At 50.8% G+C, this 20,371-nt stretch overlaps 1 protein-coding gene across 1 annotated transcript in view; it reads right to left on the bottom strand.

Annotated features, from left to right (window-relative positions):
• LKAAEAR1 (LKAAEAR motif containing 1) overlaps nt 1-19,044 on the bottom strand; it is a 38,997-nt gene extending 19,953 nt beyond the window's left edge. The window contains exon 1 of the mRNA XM_025201734.1: nt 18,796-19,044. The gene's annotated coding sequence lies outside the window, so the exon portion shown is untranslated. The remainder of the gene's footprint in view (nt 1-18,795) is intronic.
• Nucleotides 19,045-20,371: the final 1,327 nt, after the last annotated feature.

Here is a 20,371-nt window from a genome sequence, read left to right as displayed (position 1 = left end):
GGAGAAGTTGTGGTGTCTCTGTCCTTGGAAGTTTTCAAGTGTCGTTTGGACAGGCACTTCGCTGGGATGGTATAGTCGCGGCTGATCCTGCTTGGAGCCAGGGAGCTGGACTGGATGCTTGGTGAGGTCTCTTCCAGCCTTCCCTTCCTATGATAGTAAGTACCAGCCCCCTGGGAGCTTTGCACAATACCGGGCAAATCCTGGCCCCGCTGAAATCAAGGTGAGCTTTCCCAATGACTTCAGGGGAGGATGATGATTTCGCCCTAAATGTAATGACTGATCCCACACGGAGATTGCTTTGCTCACTAGAGAGAGACAGCCATCCCCAGGGGAGGGAGAGGAGAGGATGCTCATATGATGTCAATGATCATTGCACAATGATTTAGATCAGGAGGCAAAGACGAACTGATCTAATTGAAACTACAGAAGGATTAACTCGAGAGGTTAAAAAGTATCACGGAGGTTTGTGGCGTGATGTGGTCCTTATGCCAAGAAAGAGTGCAGCGCTCCCAGATCCTTCCCGAGGAGAGAGAGCTGTTAATCCTAATGCCTGACTCTAATCCTCTGCTTTTCACCAACAGCTGTAAGGGGTGTTGCAAAGGGTTTCAGCTCTGTTATTCCCTTTGTTATAGATGGCCAGGTGACCTGGCCAAGGGCAGCGGCAGTACCAGCAGCGGCATCAAGGGCTCTGGAGCGCCAGACCAGTGCTGCACCTACTCAGCCAGCTGGGCCCAATAAACAGATGGGAGCGCCAGAAACCAGGCGACAAAAATGGACCATTATTTCTGTGACCTCATGTGGCACGTCGTGATTTCCACTGCACCTTGTTTCCTGATGCACTTCAAGAAACTTTTCAAATTAGTTTAAACTCGTGGTTAGGCCTGTCTGGCCCCACTGGAAAGTGGTCCACCGTTCCAGAACAGGGCGGTCTGCAGAAACGGCAGCGATAAGGATATAGGAGACCAAAGGAGTTTTTTTCCTGCCTTTTGAGTTTTTCTGCAATAAACGTTGATGTTCACTGAAACATCAGCGTCTGTGATTGCATCTGTTCTGGAGGCAATGCCTGAATGAGCCCTTCAAAGCTTATTGTCCGCAGTTAGTGGTGGCTGCAATTATTAGTGCTCCACTTGACTACTGAAACATCAGAGGGCAAACTGAGACTGCTCGTCCGACGACGGCTCCAAGCCATCATTGCAAATAAACAGAAATCCCTTTATCATGGACTTTGATTCTGGGCGTGCTGCTTTTCCTTCTGAAATAAAAAAAAAGGGCTCCTTAATACCAAAAAAAAGTTTATTTTTAAATGCAGAGTCCAGCAAACAGAGACGCGACTATTATTCTTCAGCTGCAATCATCCATCTGTGATCTGACTGGTTACCATTAGTTGTTTTGCACCTTGGACTTATCCTGTAGAAACTCATGGGCGGCTCACGTGACTCCTCCCAGGAGTCAGGATTTTCCTCCTTATCGGAATATGTTTTGCTCGCTGAGCGTTACTGCAAAGCCAGCAGAGGGAGCACGAAACACGATCTTCCAAAAATAGGAGCAATTGCAAGAAATTAATTAATGAACATGATAAGCTTTAAAAGATTAAGGTACATATTTAGAAGGCAGAAACCTCTTTCTCCACTAGATGATAGCACAGGAGGTAAATCAGGTAGAAAGATAAAATGGTGACAGTGGCCCTTTAAGGCCTTCACGCCCCCCCCCCCCCCCCACCCTGCCTTGCAGAACCAGACCCCAGGAGGTTTGGGCAAAGCAAGCTATTTCTCCATCCTCATTCTTTGAGAGTGTAGCACAGCAGTGCACCAAGTTCATAAAAATGATGGAGGGGGTAATCATTTTCCAGCTGTTGCTATGGCTCATTTGGTAATGCTTTTGCAATGCTGTCTTTGGGCCAAAGGGTTATGGGCTCAGGGCTTGCAATCAAGAGCTTCCGCTCTGACATAAACCAGGCCTGATTTGAAGTGCAGTGTTAAGTGTTCAGGTGGAAATTAAATAACCGAATGCTCCTGTGGGTCTTTGTCCCCTATCTCAGGGCTGGCCAACAGACGATTTGCAGGTCCTTGCCGGCGCAGAATGCATTTGCTGCCATGCTGAATGCATCACCCTGGTTTAGGGCTCTGCACCGATTCCCCGTTTGCTTCTTAGTGCCTGCAAAGGGCCGATATATTTTGTCACTAGGTGCGTACCCATATATTAACTTTCCGACAGTTAAGCTGACTTAACTTTTTCTAAGTCGACTTAACTGTCAGAGCGTACACACGCCTGGCAGAATTGACTTAAAGGTGGCTCAAAATAATACGCCTCAGAGGTGTATTATTTTGAGTCCCAATAGTTAAATCAACTTAGCTCACAAGATAGCTGGCACCATGCCAAGGAGCTGTATGTGTGTATGCTCCAATATGGCTTAACTTAAGTTGACTTAGTTAAGTCGACTTAGCTAAGATGCCTTATTTTAAGTTGACTCGGTATGTGTGTACGCACCCACTGTGTTGTCGGCACGGCCAGCTCCGACTGGACACGGTGTCATGCCTGGCTGGGGTGTTCCTGTCACTGGGTCTGGGAATGGCTCGCTCCAGGTCTGGAAGCAGCACTCTCCCAGCTGAAAGGCCTCAATTTGGGGGATATAACCCTCTGCCTCTCTAGCAGAGCCTCGGATTGCTGAGACCCCATGACGTCTTGCTCAAATGACTTTTCTGGTATGTGATGAGCTGCTGTAGCATCAGCCTCTCCCTTTGTAGTTTGGGTAGTGCTTTGAAACAGGATAGAGGTACCGTAAACTCACTGGGGTGGTTTCTGATCTCCGCTCTGCTGGGGCAAAGGCTCTGGAGACCCATCAGGTTCACTGCAGCTTTCCTGAGATCCGAACCTAGCACGACACCTATTTGACAGCACATCGATTGCCAGACAGTGCTCGCTCTTGACAGGGTAATTCCACGAGAGCACGAATGCGGAGCACGCTCGTGTCATTACAGATTAAAAATCTAGCGTCTGGCATGGGCTGTTTAGTTTTAGCAGCCGCTGCTTTGAATATTTGCCACATTTTTATGGAGCATCCACAGTTGGGCTCCTTCAACCCATGGGGAAATATGGAAGTTTACGGTCTATGCGTCTTTGCATGCGTGTGATTGCATTTCGCGTCTGAAACACCGGAGTGGAATATAACATCGACGGAAAAGCAAACCTGCAGGTTAGCGAATAGGCCTAGGTCTTGCAAAATTTTCGGCAGCTTCTGAAATCAGAAGGAGCAGAGAAAGATGCAGGATCAGGCTGGAAATGCCCATGCTATGTATTTAGGGGTGATAGCGACATTTGCAGAAGCTGAGGAGCTTCTTTAAAAAGCAGTCTGGGGTTGTATCTGCTAGTGATCCTATCCCGTCTTAATTCCCTACTGTGGAAACTTAAAGGATTGCTCAATCAGCTAAAAACTCCTCCTTCATCAAATATTTCCAGCTCTGCTATACAGGACAGGGAGAGGCTGCCTTGTGCAAAGGCACGGCTCCTATGGAAGCCAGACCATCCCCTGCAGTTACTGGGCAGGGCAGGATTCACACCTATGTAATGCTAGCGATACAGTGGCCTCCATCATACGCTGTCCCTGAGGAGGTCTAAGCAACAAGAAAAACTGTCCCAGGACTTCTGGCCACTAAAGCTAGATTTAAAAGATTGAGGAGTGGCAGATGCTTGGAGGAAGCCAAGACAGAAGATATTTTATGTAAAGGCAAATAAGTGCAATTCTGTGTCAAGAAGACCCTTGGATTAGACACATTGGTCTAAGGCTCCGGTGACCCTAAAATTTATGTTTTACTGGACCTTGAAATGACTGGAGAAATGAGCAGAGGGGTTAGACTGGGGTTATAATCCAAGCTCTGCTACCGACTCACTGTGGGACCTCAGTCATGTCACTTCTTTTTGTTGCCTCCATTTGCAAGAACGGGGTCCGTTGAGTCGTCCTTGGGGTGTTGTGAGGATTAATCAGAGTTTGTGTAGTGCCTTGGACAAATGCTGTGGTATAACGGGAGGGCTTTATTTATTATTTCAGGGCCTGGAAACTCCTCGATGTGATGCTAACGTGTAGTGATGCAGGCTATTTTTGTTGTGTGTTGCGAATGTTTCCTTGTATGGACTCACTTGGAGCTTGCTTGACTTGGAGCTCTGTCGAAAGCTTCAGCAAAGAAATTATGAGGTCCTTGGGATTTCAGGATTTCAATTCAGTGGATTGATTTGCTTTTAGGGAGAGCGCGGAGTCGCGAAGACACGTGGGATCATTGCAAGGTAGAGGAACCGGTGGGTGCTACACAGGTGGTCAGATGAGATGACTGTAATGGTCTCTGCTGGCCTTGCAATTTCTGCACCCTCTCAGTGCCTGTGGCTTTATGCCGAGAGAGGCTGATGCGATCAGGTAGCAACTAGTCCCTCCAGGTCCCATGGAAGTGGGAATGAGCATATCACTCCCAGAAGCAGTTAGTGGGTGTTGCCTGGCAAACTCCCTGTACGTCGTGTTGAAAATATGTAACCACAAGCCAGTCTGAATATTCTTAGGGAAGAAGACACAACCCTCCTGGAAAGCAAGCCTAACTTCTAATTATAGCCGGCACAATATTTCAAGCTATCTCCCAAGGCCTGGAGCACCGCAGGGGATGATCGGAAATGCTGTCTGCGCCGCTTCTCTGCACGCTCACGGATTTATTGGACAGGATAGCACAGCAAAATGGTCGTCTACAAGCCCAGCCCTGTCGTTCCCCCGGTGCGGGAGTCAAGTGCGCCTGCATGTATGTGATATGCATCGGCCTTGATGGCAGAAACAGCTTTCCGAGCTTTTGGAGCTGCTTCGTGGAGAAGCACAAAGGGTCTCTGTTCTCCTCGTCCTCCAAATGCACAGATGCTTTGGCTTCCTTTGGAGGTGATAGGTTAGGATTCATGTTCCCAGTTATTTATTCACCATGTCAGATGCTGGAGGGAGGGAGCCACCGATAAGCGAGTTTGGCCTGCCATCTGCTGGTCATCCGGGCCCTTAATTAAATAGTGCTTGGCCACGGAAATGTCCCCCCTCCCTGCTCTGCCAGGGAATGGTGCAAAGAAACCAAGGGGCTGTGGCGGCTGCTTGTGGGGTGTGCCCTGAGAAGCAGCGCTCGAGCAGCTTCTATCCACCGTCGTCTTCGTGCCCGCTTTGCAGTGCTGCTGCATCCAGCATCCATGGACCCCATCATCACTGTGCCCACTTCTCGGTGCTGCTCCAGCATCCATCATGCATGGACCTCATCATTTCCACGCCCGCTTCTCAGTGCTGCTTCAGCATCCAGCATCCATGGACCCCATCATGAGCTCCTCACAATCCTCCACATACTTCCCTTCACAGCACCCGAGGCATTCGGGAAGCACTGTCCTCCCCACTTGTGAACTGAGAAACCACATAGGCATATGCAGGTGTTTAGGCACCTCTGTGCGTCTTTGGTCCCTAAATACCTTGTGCTTGAGGGAGTGAGCTGAGCTCAGGTGTCCTGAGCAGTGCTGGAGTATCCTTCCCCAGTGATGCCAGCAAGGAAAGCCAATGCGTGGCAGTCCTGTGGCTCATTTCTTGTTCCTAAGGCCCAGCCTGGCTTGCAGGGCTGCCCTGTTTTCTGCCAGCAGCGGCCCACTGGTGTGTCTGCGCTTCCGCAGGCGGCCGATGTAAGCAGGCTGGGCTACCACCAGCCATGGCTTATGTCCCATTGCAGCCCCAGATGCAGAGGCTTCTGCTGTCCTGACACTCCCACTCGACCCTGAACTAAGGTCTCTCACGCCCACATTCATCCCCCTCCCTCACTTGTTCCCTTAGCTTCCCTCTCCTCTGGCTCTTTCCCCTCACAGTGCAAGCATACCTCAGTTGCTCTCCATCCTGGGCATGACCCAGCCATGCAGGCAACGATCAGGGTCAGCTTGGGGCTTGTCCGTCTGCTCCCCTGGCTCCTGGTACTCCCATCCTTAAACCTAGCACCCTTGATCCACCTGCCTCTCCATCAGCTGCCCCTTCTCCCTTGGCCGTCTCGTCGCGGTGCTCCTTGAATGCACTGGCTGCCATTTCTCTCTTCATTTCCATCTCAGACCTTCCCCAGTCCCCAATTTTCCGGGGAGGGGGGGTCCTTTATCCCCTGCTCCTCTCCTGACCTAGCCGTCAGATAGACTCTTTACACAGGGCAGCATAGGATCCTGAGAAATCTCTGATGATCTCCCAGTTAAGCCATTTCCGCTTGACTGCAAAACTGCAGGAAGGTTGTCAGCAAGACAGCAGTAATTTGAGCTTCTCCACAGTGGATTTGTTTGCTCGGTGCTAATGATGAGGTTGGGGACCGACCATATGTCTGATCACAGCCAAAGACATTTCATTCCCTTTATCTATCATGAGCCTTAAGTGGCCTGAGGGGCACGGTTGCACTTTCGGTCTGCCACCAAGGAGACAAGTGGCACATAGCTGTCTTCTGCCATGGATTTGGTCAGCAAGAGGCTTCTTTCAGGAAAGGTGAAGGGTCCCACTCTAAAAAGGGCACACAGCTTTCCTTTTTGCATCCTGCAGATGCAAAATAAGCAAAATCACCTGCAAAAGGTTACGGTTTATCCTTTAAACAGGCTCTTGCTGAAGAAATCAGGGGGCTTCAACTACCATGCTCTGATGGTTCTGGGATAGGGCAAAGCCTCTCCTGTTGCTGATAGTCTGCTCGCCCCAGCTGGCTGCAGGAGACGCGCTGCAGAAACAGCACGTAGATTAACTCAAGGGAGGTTGCAACAGGCTGGTACATGATATGTCCTGGCAGGGGATTGCCAGTCTATCACCTTATAGTGAAGGTTCAATAGATCTGATGTCCTGCCAAAGATGGCACGGAGCCTGGGACTGCCCTACAGCTCCAGCTAAACAGCCTGACACTACAGCGCTGTGCCTGGTGCTCTCCTATTACCGTCTCTCCTTCTCCCCAGAAGTGCACAAAATGCTGATGTGCAGCTGAGAGCACTTCCCCATGGGCTTGATTGTGTGCTGAGCCAGAGGGAGGGCATCCAGCTTACCCCTGGTGCGCACACAAGCGCCCCATGCACTGACCTCTCTGATGGCAGCTGAGCAAGAGAGGCACAAGCTGGGCGCTGGCTTTCTCCTTGGAGGTAAATCCCCTGGATGGCTGCCTGGATAGCTCTCAGCTTGACCTGCCTTAGTATTTGCACCCTGCACATGTGAGGGATGTTACCTTCCTCTGCTCTCCACTTCCAAACAACACAAACCCCAAAACCTCTCTCACACAGCTGCTCAGATCCTGTCAGCGGGGCTCAGAGCCCAATCCCTTCTCCTGCCCAGCTGCATGGATCCAAGTTGTAGCATAACAGTAGACAGGCCATCCATTTATCCCGCCTAGGAATGCATCTAGAGAATGGACCCAGAAGTGGGATGAACACAGCACCGCTTGCCCTGGTTGCAAAGAGTGTGCCCTTGCTGCCAAGAAGCAAACAGCAACCTGGGCTGCATTAGTAGGAGTGTAGCCGGCAGATCAAAGGAAGAGATTCTTTCCCTCTCTTCAGGGATAAAAGTTGTAGCCGTGTTGGTCTAAAAGTAAAAGCAGTCAGTGTGGTAGAGGCAATATCTTTTATTAGACCAACTAGACCGTTGCAAACATTTTTTCTTTATTTGCAAGCTTTTGGGCTCACGTGCCCTTCCTCGGGCAAAGGAGAGTTTTACAATCTTTGCCGGTAGAAAATTCTCCTTTGCCTGAGGAAGGGGGCATGCGCCCAAAAGCTTGCAAATAAAGATTTTTTTTTTTTTGCAACTGTCTAGTTGGTCTAATAAAAGATATCACCTCTACCACACTGAGTGCTGATGTGGACACACTGGAGAGGGTTCAGAGGAGGGCAAGGAAAATGGTTTGAGGGCTGGGGGACATGATTTAGTCTGCAGAAGAGAAGACTAAGAGGGGATTTGATTGCAGCCTTCACCTCCCTGCAGGGGGTTGCAAAGAGGATGGAGCTGGGCTGTTCTCTGTGGGGGCAGGTGACAGGACAAGGAGCAATGGGCTCAAGCTGCAGCAAGGGAAGTTGAGGTTGGATATTAGGAAAAACTCTCTCACTAAGAGTGTAGCAAAGCACTGGAGCAGGTTACCCAGAGTGGTGGTGCAGTCTCCATCCTTGGAGGTTTTGAAGCCCCAGGTAGACAAAACCTTGGCTGGGATGATGTAGTTGGGGCTGGTCCTGCTTGGAGCAGGGGTTGCACTAGATGTGACCTCCCGAGGTCCCTTCCAACCCTCGTTATCTATGACTCTGTGCAAACCCTGCTCAGGCCCCGCCGGGGTGCTGCACCGTGCTGCTTGCACGATGACGCAGTTGCTGGGAGACGCCAGCCTGCCGTGCACGCACTGCTAAGCTTAAATAAACTGACCGTGGCTCTCGCAGCTGTTCCAGCCCTCGCTGTGCTGTGAACACCGCGCCTGGCGTGTAACAGCCCGAAAATCCCCTCGAGCCCCTACAGCTGCAGGTCCCGAAGCCTTGCGGGGAGGGTGGCGGCGTGTGGGGCATGGGGGCTTCTCGGAGCTTGCCCTGTCGCATATGGGTGCTGGGATGCATGCAACACAGGTGGCTCTTTCCATTGATTTTCCCTTTTCCTGAGGAAATTGCACAGGGACCCCTTTATAGCCTCTGATGCAGAAGCTTTTCCTCTTTGACCCTTTGCTTGAGTATCAGAATTGTTTCTCCCCTATGAACACCTATGGTTTTTTTCCAACCTCTTTTAACTGCACGCCAGCCGTAACTAGAGGCAGGAGCTTGGTGTGATGTGCTTCGGCCCATGCTTAAAATCCCTCTATGAAGGGCGAGCGAGGTAACAGAGGACCTTTGTCATTCATTCATCATGCAGGCATTTGCTAGGATGCTTTGGTTTCTTGTGCCTGGGACTGTTGAATATTTAGGAACAAATAAGCAGGTGAAAGAGTGGAGGTGGCTGTTACATTTGCTTTAGCTCCAGGATGAGATTATGCTCCTATACAAATAGGAAACATCTCTCGAAGTCAAAAAGCAGCATACCTGGAAAGGTACCTTGGCCTGTGGGAGACAAACAGCAAAGTCCAGTGCTAAAAGAGAGATTTGGGGGCTAGATCTTCAGACGTATCCCTGTCTAAATGTGTGCACGCTTGCTGCAACTACATGCATTGTTCCTAGGTGTGCTGATTTGCACAGAAAGCCGTGGGAGCGGTCCAGCTGACCTGCTCGAAAATATGGATGAAATGCAAAAATAATGAGGACCTGGTGCTAAAGATGAAAATGAAGGGGTGCAATGTGATGCTACCTCCTCGGAGCCCACATCAGGCGATCATATCCTGAAGGCACAGCACCACATCCACGGACCCTGAACATCACCGGTGCTTATAAAGATCCCCTTCAGAAAAAGTTGCATGCATCACCTCTGCTGGGAGCTTTTCTGCTTAGCTAGATCTGGTGGGCATAAGAAGTTGACGGTGTTGGGATATCACCTTTCCTTTTTTTGCCTAGTCCACCAGACTGCTAATGGTAGCTGTAGATGGGTAGGGAAGTGGTAGAGGGTTTGTGCTGTTGGTGCTGGACACACAACATGCCTTGTTGTCTCGGCTGTAGTGTACTCCCCAGGGAGGCTTTCTGGGAATCCGCTGCCTGTCGGGATGGTTTATAAGCCTGTTTTCCCCTCTGCTTATTTTAGCTTGAAAAAATAAGCAGAAAGCAATAAATGGAAAGCAACTGACAGCAAAAATGTATCCAGGCGCTCTTCTAAGAGTTCAAGTTCACTCTCCGTCCGCAGAGAACGCAAGGGGCTTTGCAAGGCTGTATGTTGATTCAGTGGCCATGTTTCAATGATGGTGAGAAAAGGGGTGATGGAAGAGAAAAGACTTAAGACTTCTGTATTCTGGCTTGGAGCATGCAGGAGAGAACAAACCCCTGAGTGCTGAGGAATAAATTAGGACATCTCTAAATCTATGGGAATGCACAAGATGGGGTGGGAAAAGCAACGGGCGGTCAAAGCTACTGAAGGCAGTGGGTCGATGCTGGTAGTTAACGCTGGTAGTTAGCCATGCGCTGCTTAAAGCAAGTGCAGATTGGGTTGGGGTTCTGCATGGGGGCAGGTAGTGGGTCTGGGAAGGTGTAGGAGGGGGTCTCCCATGTCCCCACGGGGACAACAGCTGAAGGTGGAAGCTGTGCCGATGCCCCTCATCATCAGGGCATGGACTTTGCTTCTTCTTCAGGATCAGGCTGGCCCGGAGGGAGCACCAGGCAGCGTCCAGGTTTCTGCCTTTCTCATTCAATCCCTCGGCTTCCAGGCTTTGCCGTTGCCTCCTGGCCCGACGCCCAGCTAGGGCTGCTGTCACTCGAGCAACGCAGCGGGGACATGGCCCACAAGCAGGGAGATGCTGGTCGTCTGTGTAGTCAAGGCTCATCCGGTCACGGGTGGCTCCGGTCGTATCCCGAGGAGCTGTCACAACGCACCGAACATGACGCTGTAGCGGCAGGAAACGTGCTCGCTCCCCGAGCTCTTCCAGCTGCTGAGGCAGCAGCGCTTGCCAGCAAAGCTGTCGGCTGCTGTTTCTGGAGCAGCAGAATTGTCTGCAGGGAACGGCATGTGGGCTTGTATGTAGGGTGGAGATTTACACTTGGATTTCACTGCCTGGCTCTGCCCCCAGCCCTCTATCCCCATATGCTTTCCCCTGCGGCCTTCAGAGTACAGGAAAAGGCCGGTGCAAGTGTTGCATGACTTTCTTATGGCTTAGGGAGGTTTGAAGTCTCTGATTTTGGATGCAGTGCTGCATCTTGTGCCCCCTCAGCACATCCAGGGCTTGCTTTGCTTCTTCAGGATGAGGTTGGTCGCTGCCCACCCTCCGCAGCCCCCTGCACTTGCAGTCCCAAGTCTGCAGCCATCGCTGTCCTCCTGACCTGCAGCACCTCTGTCCAAGAGAGGCCGTGTGCTCAACACCTCTGCTCAGTCCATCAGGGTCAATAGTGGGGTTTTGAGCTGAAACTCCAGGAAAAAAACTTCCCTTTGGGATGAAGTGGGAGAATTTGCAATATGGAACAAAAGGAAAAAACTCATTTTGGGGCAGCCCAAGTTCTTGACTGGAAGGGAGATGGTTTCTTGTGCTCTGGGGTTACTTCACCATCTCTTTTTCTTAAATCAAAGCCTTTTCTTTGAAAAAAATAGTCATTTTTTTTATTTAAAAAAATGGCCTTTCTGGGGAAAATCCAATGTTTCAGGTTTAAAACGTCTAATGGAAGCATTTGGGCAGTTAACCCAACTGACAGCAACCTTTTCAGTTCTTCCCCCTCCGCGTCTTCTGGCTGAAGCTATCTGATGAGTTCATCTGCCAAGCTCTCACCCTGCGCAGGATTCAGCTCAGGTCTCCGTCTCGCAGCGCGCGGCTTTCCTGCTATTCTTGCCGCCAGCGTTTGCTCCGTGCTGGAGGACACGTGGGGTCCATGACAGCTCAGCACGGGACGGTGATATCCCGGCTCCACGTGAATATGCCGTTAGCCCTGTACTCCACTAATCAGTCCAGCAGTTAAGCTGCTTGTGGTTCGGGTGCTAACGGGTTCAGCATTAGCTGAGGCCTCTCTCTGTGGGGCTGAGTTGTGCCAGATAGACGGACCTGCAGGCCGCAGGGCTGAGATCAGCTGCAGTTCAGGGAGAAAATGCACGGTCCGGTGAAGCAAACAGTGCACCTCACCTCTGACCGAGAGCACTGGTAGCTGTGGGAAAGCTTGGCTTGATAGTCTGTGCCTATAAATGGAAAATTTCTGCTCCCAGAATGCAAACCCTTTCCCTTGCCATGAAAATCCCCCCTCCTTCCCCCACTTTATTTATCTTTTTAATTTTTGTTTCTCTGTAATGAGTGCCCGGCGTGTTTTGCCTGCAAGGCTGTACGAAAGCAGGGAGTGTTTTATTTGACAGATAGACGCCTGTGCCCGACTCTGCTGGTCGTCACCCGATGGGGCCGGGCTCCCTCGTGCGCGCATCCTGCGTTCGGGAGCTGCTGTCCATCGCAGCGCTCTGCCAGCGCGTGGTTTTTATGAAGCTTGCTGCCTGGGATGAGGCCAGGCTTCTGGTGCGTCTCTGTATGGCGCTGGCTCTTGCGTGGTCACCCTAGAGAAAGGTTTGCATGTTTGCACAGAGATGCCTCTCACTGCCAGAGCCTCTGCGTTTGCCCAGACGATCAGCCCAGCTCCCTGCAGTGCGTCTGGGAGTCTGCAGGAGGCAACACCTTCCCATTGCATCTCCTCAGCGGGGTGGGAAAAGCAAGGTTTGGTTCCTTTCTGTTCGGAAAGAAATGCCAGAAGCTGCAGCCGAGGGGGTGGAAGAAAGCTGCCAGAGACAGGGTCCTGATCCTGACCTCCGCCACACCTGGGTCTATGCAAAATCACCTCTTCAAGTGAACACAGCTCAGCTGCACCCTGGTTTGGCTCAGATCAGCACGGGCTCTTCAGGCAGCTGTCACATCTAATGCAGGCTCACCTGGCTGGTCCACCTTCCCGTGCCCCTGTCCAAGAGCAGCCAGATTTGCCAGGCGGAGACGACCACCTCACGCCTTTGGGGGGAAGTAGCTTCTGCTTCCCTGGAGGACACTGGTGGAGCCAGTTTACACACATTTAAAGACCTGTCTCCACCAGCAGACCCCCCATCCCAGCACCGTGCTGGGGCACCAGGGTCATTAGCACAACACACATGCTTTCAAGAGAGCCGCGGACGTGCCTGCAGTGTGTGTGCAATTGCACACTGAGACCTCAGTCTTCCCGTCCCTGTTACAATCAAGCCATCGTGTTCAGAGGAAGAAAGGCCAGAAAGCAGACAGACAGAAAGTGCCTCTCGTGCCAGAGACCTTATTTATACCTTGAGAGTCTGGCCTGCCTGGGGCATATGCCTTGTGTCAGCTGGCTGCACGCATGGCTGGGCCTGCACAAACAGCAGCGTGGCATGGTAACGCATCCGAAACGTGGATCCATTAATTGGTAGGAAGGTTCTTAATGAAATGAGCTTGAAAAGAAGCAGGCAGAAGGGCAGGCTGAGGATAATGCACTCAGCAAAAGAATTAGATGATTTAGGAATTTTAATTAAATTTGACATAGCATGAGAAGGAAGGGAAAGGAGGGGGGAGAGATGGGCAGAGCTATGCGGGCTGAAAGCACAGGCCAGGTTTAATCAATAGAAGAGAAGCCAGCGCTGTGCTCTGTGAATGGGTGGGAAGTCGGAGCAGAGGGAAAATGCACCAGAAGTCCTGGGGATTTGAACGAGGTCTGTGCACAAGTTGGGCTGGCCCCACCTGGATGTCACGTCTCCTCTTACCCAGGTCCCCTCAGCTGTGGCGGTGGGTGTGTGCAGGGGGAACGTCAGCTCTGTCTCCCCTCATCATTAGGGTATGAAGCCTGGCAGCTCGTGCCCATCCTGCTGGGGTGGAGCTTCACCCGCGATGGGCTGGGTGGCGGTTGCTCTTCACAGACTCGGGGTCGAGCCTGGGAGGCTGAGCTCAGCCCGCTGGCTGGGCCACAAAGGGTTGTGCATGCCTGCCTATGACTTCTCACTTGAGGGTGCACTCCAGTGTTGCACATGGACTGTGTCCTGGAGCAGAAGTGTTGCATCTCTGCTGGGGCTGACGGCTGCAGGAGCTAAAATGTGTCCACGCACAAATGCAGGGGAGCGGCAGAGGCACTGTGGACTTGGGCTGACAAGGGAGTGGCACTAAATTATCTGAAGATAGTATTAAAGGGTTGCAGACTCAAGGAGGTAGCCTCTCTCCTTCCATGCAAACTAACCCGATTTGCAGTTGGACTGGGTTTGAGGAGGAATCAATGCAAACGAACCAAAATAACCTACTTTGGAACAGAAACTAGCATGCCCATGTGGGAGCTGGCACCGGTTTAATTAAATCCAGCTAAGAGCACCATGGTATGGACAGGCCCAAAGGCATAAGCACTGGCCGGGCATGAGGCTGCGGCCGTGCCCCTTCGGCCCTATTATCAGGCCTGTGTAAGATGTCGGAGCAACACTACCGGAGCCAAATGCTCGTATTTCACATGTGCCAGTGCAGCTGCCAGTGCTGGTGCTGTGGGTGAGGCAGGGAGGATCAGGCCTCGCTCCAGCTCACAGCACAGGCTTTTTGGCAGTCATGCATGTGCAGGGCATCGCTATTAGGTGTCCTCAGTGCTGCTGTCATATGCCTAATAGGAGCGTTCACACGCAGCTTCTCTGCAAAGCAGCTGGAGCCTTGGCACGTGGAGCTCTTTGCAAACCCGATTTCTCCAAACTGGACCCTTCCTGGAGGGCTTGGGAAGGAAGGTGCTGCCCAGAGCTGAGACGCCAGGTTTGACGTCCTCAGAGCGGCTGTGGCGAATATGCAGAGCAGGGGGCTGCTTTCTGCAATTTTGGGATCTGAATTCCTGGGCTTCAGGTCAGCTCTTGGGAAACACCAGTGCCCTTCCTGCCCATCTCTGGACTCTGCATGGTGGGACGATGTCTTTCTGGTATCGTGGGGGTACCTGCATTGCCTTGCTGCCTCCTGACATCCCCGTCACAGTACACGGTGCACAAGGCCCCTGCGATCACAGCTGGATGCAGTTACCTGGCTGCTTCGTGCTGCTCTAGTTTTCCTTTCAGCCCTGATAAAGAAGGAAGGTGTCTGCCTAGCTTTGCACTGAACAGCCCCGTGGCACCTTGGGTCTGTGTCCGTGCCAGGCCCTTGGCAGGGGCATGAACAGTGCCAGGGCTCTTGCCTGGGGTATGGAGGATTCCTCAAGCTGATCAGAGTAGTCCGCTTGGAGGTATCCCAACATATCCATCAGACTTCACATCCATGAGAAACAGGGGTTTCAAATGGGGTGGAGATGCTGGAGCTGAACTCAGCAAGGGGTGAGCTAGTGACAGAGAAAACCAACTGGCTGCTTCTTTCTGTGTTGTCCATTTGTCCAGCAGCTCACGGCCAGCCCGGAGACTGTCGTCTTTAAAGAAATCACATATATTCACTCTTAATTGGATCTATCGAAGAGTGGAGAGCGAAGAACTACCCGACATGCATGTCCTTTGATTACTCTCGAGAGCAATGAATCCACCATTGAGTGTAGCTTGAGGCTGTGAAAGCAAAATGATCTAGCTTCTGCATTTCCATGTGTTACAGCGCTCTTTAATGGAAACACCGCTGGTAAAATCCTTTGTGCTGCTCAGATGATGAGCCTTGGGAGTAATTATTTCAGAAGCCTTTTTTTTGGTGGGGGAAATAAAGCTGTTTCCACTTCTGTTGGGTCTGCTCTTTGGGTAACGTCGGCTTTTCTCTCTGTGTCTTTATTTTCTTCTCCTGCTAGATCAGGCCTTCTCAGAAACTGTCTGTGGAAAGTTGGTATAATCTGTGTAACACCCTCACACCCCTTCCCTTTGCTGCTTTTTGATGGAAAGGATTTTATGATGGATTTCTGGACCCAGAATCTCTCTTCTTGTAACACCCCTGGGAAATAGCATCCTGGGGGAAAAAAAAGATAAAGCTAGTGCTCACAAACCTGCAGCTGTCGCTGTTTCAAGTTCAGTGACCTCTTTGCCTGTGAATTCATGTCAACGGTGGGCTGATGTTGATCAGCCAGGTGCATTGCACGTGGCACTGGGTGCTAACCTTTGCATGAGTGCCATTTAAACCTTATTTTTGCTCGGGACCCATGGATGGCAAGGCCAAGAGATGACAAGGCATCAGTTCATTGGCCCGAGGCGGGGGCAGATTCGACTGGCAGACCGGAGCATCAAAATGCACCTTCTGGCCTTCAAATGAATGCAGCTGCGTCTTAGATGGGCAGAGGTCTCCATGCCTGAATTAAAGTGTCCTCTGAGTCAGGTTCTGAGGTCACTTGCTACATAGCCCTTCCTGCCAGGCCACTATTTAACCTGTCACTTCATAAATAGATCCCTTTCTCCAGTCTTCTCTTCCCTCGAACCTGGGAGCGTAGCTTGAATACATATCACAGGAAGCAGCACATGTGGATCGAGATGCACAGACTCATGGACAATGAGGGTGGGGAGGGAGCTCAGGAGGCCACATCCAGTCCAGTCCCCTGCTCCAAGCAGGACCAGCCCTAACTACATCATCCCAGTCAAGACTTTGTTTAGCCGGGTCTTAAACACCTCCAAGGATGGAGATGCCAACATCTCACTGGGGAGCCTGTTCCAGTGCTTCACCACCTTCCTCGTGAGAAAGTTTTTCCTAATATCCAACCTCAACTTTCCTTGCTGCAATGTGAGCCCATTGCTCCTTGTGCTGCCATCTGCCCCCACTGAGACCAGCCCAGCTCTATCCTCTGTGCAGCCCCCCTGCAGGGAGGTGAAGGCTGCTATTCAATCCCCCTCGGCCTTCTCTTCTCCAGACAAAATCAACCCAGTTCCCTCAGCCTCTCCCCCAAGTCATGTGCCCCAGCTCCTGAACCATTTCTCTTGCCCTCCACTGGGCTCTCTCCAATGTGCCCACATCCTTTCTGTAGTGGGGGGCCCAAAACTGGACACAGGACTCCAGATGTGGTCTCTCCAGTGCTGAGCAGAGGGGATTAATCACTGCCCTTGACCTCCTGGCAATGCTCCTACCAATGCAGCCCAAGATGCCGTCAGCTTTCTTGGCAGCAAGGGCATACTGCTGGCTCATATCCAGCTTCTTGTCCACTGTCCCCCCCAGGTCCTTTTCTGCAGAGCTGCTGCCCAGCCCGTCACTCCCAGCCTGCACCCATGCATTGGATTGCTCCCTCCTAAGTGCAGGACTTTGCACTTGTCCTTGTCGAACCTCATGAGATTTCTTTTGGTCCAATCCTCCAATTTGTCGAGGTCTCTCTGAATCCTAGCCCGACCCTCCAGCGTATTTACTACTCCCTCCAGATCTGCAAACTTGCTGAGGGTGCACTCGATGCCATCTTCCAGGTCGTTGATGAACCTGCAGGGTTGGTCTGATGATGATGGGTGGATGGCATATGCCCACCTTTCCTTATGCCAGGCTGGACGACCGTTCTGTTTTGACCCAGAGCAGCATGGCTTGCCCATGAACAGTATACCTGGCCCGGGTGATCGTCCTTTCTGCAGATCAACATGGGTTTCCTGCGGATCCAGGGATGCTGAGGCAAAGTAAAAGATGAGCTCCCTGTTAGCGCTCTTTGGAGCACAGCAGGGTTTCCTCCGCTGTTTCATGGCTGGGGTCCATGCCTGGAGGCTCATGTGAACACATCTGGGTCTGTGAGTTCAATTCCCTGGTGGAAGCCAACTGCAATACCCTGAGACAGAGCCCTGGGCCCCTTCTGTATTCAGCTGCTCCCTTCTGCCGGTAGCTGTGGGGAAGGCTGACTTTCAGCACAGGTTTCTTTCTTTTATGCCTCATCTGGTCCACATAGGAATTCCCCAAGAAGAAATGGAGTCTGGCTATCCATCCTCATTAAAAAAGCCCTCAATATTTCCAGGGATAAAGAAACTCTGCTGAAATATGAACCGAAACGTAATAGATTGGGCACCGCATAGCTGTAAATCAGCCATTACTCTGCTGCAAGGGGCTTTCTTTTTCAATTTAAGCTACACGGACAAAGAAATCTATTGGTATTTGGTGCGGTAAAGCCACCATCTATCACTTGCCGTCACTATATACAACTCTTTGTTTTATCCGCGGAAAGCAATATCATATCATGCGTTAAGTATCCTCTCTGGAAGTTCAGTTGCACGACATAGCGGAGTTGTCAGCTAAGCCATGCTTAGTTCATTGACTTTATTTTGCTGTCATTTTCCAAACGTGTGCTATCTAGCTATCTGCATGCACTACCCCTAATTAAATCTGTAATAAGGGTTGATTAAAGAAGCTGAAATCCCAGGGGCTCCTTCTATAGCACTTCAGCAAAAAGCTTTCTTCAGCCGGCTTTCAGGACTCTTGTTTCCCCGTTGCTCTCAGATCCCCCAATCCTTCTCAACACCTTCATGTCAATAAATAACTTTCTAGCTCCAGGTTAGCAAATCTTTTTATACATTTAATTTCCTTCCTTGGGTTCCCTGGGGAGGGAGCAGATGAAGAAACCTGCAGAGTGGCAGGACTTTTAATACTTTCACTTGTCTGCCCATGTGGCTCTAAGGCTGAGGCCACTTTAGACCCACCCCATTGGGACTCTGTAGGGCGAAAGCCTGGGGACTCCTTAATCCACCCTAGACAGAAAGGAAGTCAGAGCCTGACCTCCAGGGAGAGAAATCCAAGGTGGAGCATTGCTAACAATCATGATGGTTAATAAGGGTTGTTGCAGGACTCCCCGACACAAGTGGTGCTTGGTGCTGTACGGACATGGAGTAGCAAGACAGTCTCTGCCCCAAAGAGACAGCAGGCACAGTGCATAACACAGGGAGAGGGACCAACATACGGCTAGCAAAGAGCGCAGCAATTCTCTGTAAATCCCAGAGATCTGTATCAACACCTTGCGTGGGTTTATTAACTCCATAAGTCGGGAAGACAAAGCTCCCGTGGTTAGTGCTGCTGCCTTAGGAGATGAAACTGCAGCACATGGCACATGAAGGGCTCTGGCCTGATCCTGGTTTCTTGTCCTGGATAATGGGGCTGCCGTGTGCTGGGGGGAGCACAGAGAAGAGGGAGAACTTGTTTTTCAGGCCAGATGCATCCCCCACCACTACAAACACTCCCTGCCTCCAGTACAGCAGATCCAGGAGCTGCATGCATTGGGGAACCGCGAGCTGGCTGGGCCCTGACCTCTTCAGCTGGCACTGAACCTATGCCCCTTGCACGAGAGCATAATGCCTTCCCCATGCCTTTGCCCGGTGCTCAGTACCTGACACGCCAGCGTGAAGCACCACGGCACAGAGCAGCTGGATCCATCCTGGCCTGGCCTGCCCGGTGACCTTGGGAAGTCGTTGCACCTCTCTGTACCTCCCTTCCCTCTGTGCAAGGGGAAGAACAGGCTTAGCTTTGTGAAGCACCTCGCGTTGTACTCATGCAAACCGGAGAAGAAGAAGCGTCTTCATATTAGTTGAGCAAGGAAAAAATACAACCAAGCAAACAAACCCAGCAGCGATCTCAATGGTAGCTCTCGAGAAATGTCCGTTCCTTCCTTGTAGTGCCGGTATTTATTTAGCAGTAATTTGAGGAGTCATCTCTGCCACTGGAAGCATGATGGTAAATCCTGGCCATAAAACATTGCAAAGGGCAACTGCTGTAAGTAATGGCAGTGTCTACAAGTGTCATTACAACATGTTCTCTGCTCTTAAAGGTCGCAAAAAAAAATCACTGTCATCAGTATTCATAAAAATTAAATGGTCCAGAACATTAGCCCAGGTTGTATTTCAGGTTTTTGTTTAATTTCCCTTTATCATTACAAGGATCTCTAACAGCGAGGCTTTTTTGTTTTTTTTTGTGCAAGATAAACTGATAAATGAAATGTTCTTTCTTTCCTCGCATAAAACGTGTATGGAACGTTGCCCGGTTTTGCCAAAATGTTGTTTAAATATAATTCATGCCCTTTCAGGCCAATCAATATGCCTCTTTGCTATATTCATTTATTCATAGAGTAAACAGTAATATCTAAAGATTGCAAAACTCGGAGCAAAGGGCTTTGTTCTTTGCCAAGCTGCTTACCTGCCTTCAACAGCCCCTCTCTCTTCTCCAGTAGAATTGAGGTGGTCGAATTATTCATTGTGAATAACTTACGCATGTTTGGATTGTTTAATCTGATGTATCGTGGCCACGTGAAATGCCCATGCTGGTACCGTAGAGGGTGGAATGGGATTCTGCAAATAATTTATTTCAGGCCCATTTGCCAAATGCAATTATTTTTGCAAATCTTGTTTCTTCATTTCACCACTGTCAGTGAGTCGCATGATAGCCACAGTGGTATCTTGCCAGGGGAGCGCATGCTACAATTGTGCCTTCATTTTTCTGTACCCAGAAACCAGTGATTTGCTTGGACAGCCTTGGCATGGCTGCTTGTTGTGAGAGCGTAGCTCCTTCTGGTCCAGCAGAGCTTGAGTAACTGAGATGCACTGAAGACAAAGAAACCAGCTTATGCCGAATAGACAAGGCAGCTCCTCTTCCTCCGCTGCTGTCTCCTTGCCCAAGTCCAGGGCTGGGTGGAAAGAGAGAAGGGATGGTGTGACAGCGACTTGCTGCTTCTTTATTAGTCCATTCTGCACCATCACAATGGATTGCAGCTGCTTTCACTGGAGGTGAGCAGGGCCCCTTCTTTCCTCCACCTATTAAAGACAAGCCCAAGCCATCAAACTCCCATCCAGCTCTGCTTTCTGAATCCATGCTTTGGGCTGGGCAAGTTCAGCCCAGCATGGAGATGGGGCTAGCTGGAGAATTGGGATCTGCCACCTACTTACACTTGTTCTAAAGCAGGGTTGTTAAAT

Source organism: Alligator sinensis, unplaced genomic scaffold (genome assembly GCF_000455745.1).
Source record: "Alligator sinensis unplaced genomic scaffold, ASM45574v1 scaffold752_1, whole genome shotgun sequence".
Classification (NCBI taxonomy): domain Eukaryota; kingdom Metazoa; phylum Chordata; order Crocodylia; family Alligatoridae; genus Alligator; species Alligator sinensis.
The sequence above is the reverse complement of the archived record's forward strand: the minus strand, read 5'-3'. Positions and strand labels throughout refer to the sequence as shown.